Raw genomic sequence first — 5,555 nt, forward strand, 5'->3', positions numbered from 1 at the left:
AATCATAAGCTGATGTTTAAAGACAATATCCTAAATTTAGCCGATAGATATTTACAAAAAAATAATAACTGTATTGATCGACATATTTGAACAGTTATAACAGCGGACTGAATGCCCGACGGCATTCTTATTCTACCTAAGCGAGGAGACTTCGTTAAACAGATATTGATAGAGGTGATATAGCAACCAAACAATAAAAGTAATGTCAATATAATTCGACAATACCTGTGTTATATTGCGTTAATACAAGATTCAAAGCAAGTATTTAAGTATGTAAAAGTAACAACCTGTAAATTTCCCACTGCTGGGCCAAGGCCTTCTGTCCCATTAAGAAGAGAGTTTGGAACATATTCCACCACGCGGTTCCAATGCGGCTTGGTGGAATCCACATGTGGCAGAATTTCAATGAAATTAGACACATGCAGGTTTCCTCACGATGTTTTCCTTCACCGCTGAGTACGAGATGAAATTTAAACATAAATTAAGCACATATATTGTGGTGCTTGCCTGGGTTTGAACCCGCAATCATCGATTAAAATGCATTCTTTCTAACGACTGGGCCATCTCAGTTTTTTTTTAAGTATGTATATATTTATAAAGGCTAGATAATTATTACAATCAAGAATTACGTTTGTAAAGATATTTCATTTCACAGGTCACTTAAATGACTCCCAACATGACCTCTATCATGTCTTTTCGTTATTCCGTCTGGTGACTCTGCACACACCCTTAGGGTCAAAAACAACAAACACAATAAACTAAGCACCGAGTTGAAAAAAATATGAAGCACAAATGAAGGAAATGAAAACTACTTTCTCGAGTTTAAATCCTCGCTGAAAACTCAAGCGTTCCAATCATTGGGAGAATATAAAATTAAAGTTCGTAGTCGGAAAAATCAGCGTTATCGAATAAAGAACGATTTGCCTTATATATATATTTTGTTTTTATGGTATGGGTTTACGGACGAGCATATGGGTCACCTGATGGTAAGTGGTCACCATTACCCATAGACAATGACGCTGTAAGAAATATTAACTATTCCTTAAATCGTCAATGCGCCACCAACCTTGGAAACTAAGATATTATGTCCCTTCTGCCTGTAGTTACACTGGCTCAATCACCCTTCAAACTGGAACACAACAATACTGAGTACTGTTGCTAGGTGGTAGAATAACTGACGAGTGGGTGGTACCTACCCAGACGGGCTTGCACAAAGCCCTACCACTAAGTAAATATAATCGTATTATACAGTGGTTCGATATAAAAAGATAGAAGGTGAAATTCAAAAACTGCTTACAAGGCGGTCTAATTTATTTTCTTTTTTATAATTTAGAAACAATGTAAACATAACATTTTTTTTGCAACCATTTCCCTGTCTTGTGAGTTAAAAGACGTATACTCAATGTTTGGCTATTGTATCTGCTGTTTGCGCAGAAACGTTTTAAATAATTTATTATTTCCTAACACGTTTAAAGGTTCGAAGAGAGGCAGTTAAGAATAGTAAATTGCGAAGATTTGTTACGTCTATCCCATTTTGCACTTGTTACTATGTTTACTAAAACTTGTTACAGAAGTATTGTCTTCACTTTTAGTTTTGCTACGTCGATAACAAGTTACAATTGATTTATTTAATAACGTAATCTGTAACTCATACGATGTTGTAATTATGACGGAGACGTGGTTGAATGGGAGTGTTTTTGATTCTGAAATCTTCGATAGTCGTTATGTTGTTTATAGACGTGATCGGGAGAGTAGTGGATTCCACGCTTCGAAAAATGGAGGTGGTGTACTCATAGCTGTATCTAATCAATATAATTCTTCGCGACTGTTAACGCCCAAGAAAAGATTGAAAAACTTTACATCTGCGCTGTGTACATTCCACCTCCTGTACAAAATCATATATTTAATAATTTCGTCGATAACTCGAATCGAGTACTAGAGTCCGTTACCGATAATATACTTATCGCTGGCGATTTTAATCTCAGTAGCATTACATGGTCATTGGATCCACTTAGTCATCTTTGTGCAGAACCCTCCAACAGTTATTTACAAAACCTTTTAACAGACTTTCTCTCATGCAATGAGCTGTATCAATTCAACTATATAAAGAACAATAAAAATAAAATTCTTGATCTTGTTTTATAGAACATTGAAATTCATACTACTTCATGCCTTGATCCTCTAACATGTGTCGATCCCCTTATCCGCCTTTAGTTCTTTCTTTCGATTTAACAAATTCTACGTCGCTCATCCCTAATAGCAACATTACCAAATTTTGTTTTCACATGGCAGATTACGTGAATATAAAGAAAGAACTAAGCGAAATTGATTGGAAGGAAATTTTGAGTAAATGCCCCTGTGTTGATGATATGGTCTCATTATTTTATGCCCAAATTCGTAAATTGATATTAAAATATGTACCAAAAAAGAAACCCCGCAGTCATAAATATCCTATTTGGTTTACTTCGTGTCTGATTAAGTGCATTAAAGAAAAATATAAATATAGAATAAAGATTCGAAAATACAACAATCCTCGCTATAAACTAATTTTTGACTTATTGAAGAAAAGGTGCGAAAAACTTTTGTCATATTCTTATTCTAAATATATAGATCGTCTTGAGTTCTCTTTAAGGTCTAATCCTAAGTTAATTTGGTCATTTTTAAAACAAAAAAAGGGGAAGAGTTCTTATCCATCAAAAATTAAGGGCGACAACATAATTGCGTCCAGCGGAACGGACATCTGCGAGGTTTTTGCTAAGCAATTTTCGTCAGTTTATAATAAGAATGATGGTTACCATGCTACCAATAATGGAGACATTTCTGTAAATTTATGTAATATTACGAACCTTAGTCAAATATCTTTTACTGTAGATCAGGTTTACGATGTTTTAAAAAGACTGGATTCTAATAAGGGAGCGGGAGCTGACGGGATTCCATCAATTTTTGTCCATTCTTGCGCTAGAACATTGGCTTTACCACTGACACTAATTGTCAATACTTCTCTGTCAACTAGCACTTATCCTACCTTGTGGAAAAAGGCCCTTGTATTGCCTTTGTTGAAAACTGGTGATAGAGAGGATGCTAGGAATTATAGACCTATATCAATTATGTCTGTTTTCGCGAAGGTATTTGAGGTACTTTTATATCCTGTTGTTTCTTGGCACTTCCAACAATTCGTTGCACCTGAACAACATGGGTTTGTGAAAGCCCGATCCACAGCAACTAATCTTGTGTCCTTTGTTGAAGACATTACTGAAGTTCTTGATACTGGCATGTGCGTTGATACAATTTACACAGATTTCAGTAAGGCCTTCGATAAAGTTGATCATGGTGTTTTAATTACTAAACTAAAAATTATAGGTATTTCAGGCCCATTACTGGAATGGTTTCGGTCTTATCTTGTCGACCGGTCGGCTTCGGAACCATTTTTTGCGCAAACCGGCGTACCACAAGGTTCTCACCTGGGTCCTTTGCTGTTTAACATATTCATCAACGATATCAGTAGTTGCTTTAAATACTGTAATTGCTACTTGTTCGCTGATGATCTGAAGATTTTTAGACCTATCTCTACAGATACAGAGAACTCCTACAGGAGGACTTGAATAAGCTATCCTTATGGTGTCGAAATAATGGCATGACTTTGAATGCTGAGAAGTGTCATGTAATAAAATTTTCCAGGAAAAAGACTTCTTTTGCGAGAACATATTTAATTGATAGTACAGCTCTGTCCGAAGTTCCTCACATACGTGATTTAGGAGTTATACTCGATAATAAACTTCGGTATAATATCCACATTGACAATATTGCAAACAAAGGTTTTAAGACTCTTGGCTTCTTTTTACGTAACTTCAAGCAATTTAAGAATTCACGCTCTAAATTAATTATTTATTCAGCCTTGGTACGTAGCATTTTAGGATATTGCAGTGTTGTGTGGAATCCTCACTTCAATATTTATTCACAAAGAATAGAAAGTATTCAAAAACGATTTCTTTGGCATTTGTGCTTTGATCTTAACCTAGTCAAAACTCTTAGGACATACGAAGACAGGCTTAAGTTCTTTAAACTTCATTCACTTTCGGATCGAAGACGGCTCCATGATCTCATTTTCCTGTATAAATTGGTGAATGGTGTCATTGATAGTCCCTGTTTATTGAAACAATTAAATATTCGTGCACCGGTGAGGACACTAAGACCGTCGTGTTATACTCCATTTGTAGAAAAACCTACACGCTCACGTCAAAGACGCTACTCTCCAATTAATAGATTAATGTTGAGTTACAATGCCATCTATAAATTAACAAAAAATAATTGTACTCTTTCTACTACGTCACCCACTATAGATAAAAAGAATTTAGATAGAAAGATGGATATTGACATATTTTGTGATAACCTTGTGAAATTTAAATGTAATTTATTAAATTTTTATTCATCATATAATTCTAATTTAGAGTAATCTAATAATTATGATGGTTGTGATGCATTAACTTATTAATTTGTTAGGAGCCATCCATAAATTACGTCACACTAATTTCATTATTTTTGACCCCCTCCCCCGTCCTTGTCACAGCTGGTCACGTTTGTGAGACCCCCCCCCCCCTACATAGTGTGACGTCACATACTTTATACTCATTTTTAAATCTAGAAATAATTATTTAATTAAAACAGCAGTTCCGTATTTTTTTTATTTCAATTTAAATTATTTTTTGAAAATTAAGATCAAATCAAACATTTAAACGAATTAGCAAAATAAATACGATTAATTATATTAATTAAAGAACAAACTTAATCATCTTGAGTCCATGGACTTTGAACCCACTCCTTTAAATTATTTATAACTGGCATAGCAGCCACTACATTCTCGTTAGGGTTGTTCATGTCAGGAAGATTCGATGTGTCAACATCTTTTTCATCAAACCATACCGCATTATCATCATTATCCATACAAAGAATTTCATCTCTGGCACGTCTAGCAGCAATTCGTTGAGGACGAATCTTCGCGATGGGAAACATTTCTTGTTGTTTCTTATGTAATTCCTTGTGTTGATTAGTGGCCTTGTATGATGCAAAATATAGACCACAGGTGGCACATGATCGCTTAAACAAGTATGCCTCGACACTGAGGCAATAGCTATCATACGGAACTTGCTTCAAATGTGATGACGCCCGAAGATCCAAAGCTAGCTGAAGTAACAGTGGAGCGAATTTACCCTCGGGGTTATCTTTTTCTATGGTTACATAACCGCTTGACGTCTGATTAATTAAAACAGGTGGTGGTAAAAACCCCTCTTGTAACAGTCGCCAAAGGCTAGATCGTCGTACACCACAACATGAGACAACCTCGCATTTTACTATTTGTAATAAATATTGTGATTCACGCACATGATTTGCGTACCAAGTCGCATCATTCTTCAATTCCTTAGCCTGTATATTATTCAGTCCAGTATCTGTTGGCCCAATGTATTCGGCAACCACAGGAAAATCATCAATGACCAATTGGCTCCAAATATTAGCCAGCACAATGCCTGCACTCTCAAAGTTTCGTTTTTCTAACTCCA

The sequence above is a fragment of the Vanessa cardui genome, chromosome 21 (assembly GCF_905220365.1).
Source record: "Vanessa cardui chromosome 21, ilVanCard2.1, whole genome shotgun sequence".
In the NCBI taxonomy this organism is placed as follows: domain Eukaryota; kingdom Metazoa; phylum Arthropoda; class Insecta; order Lepidoptera; family Nymphalidae; genus Vanessa; species Vanessa cardui.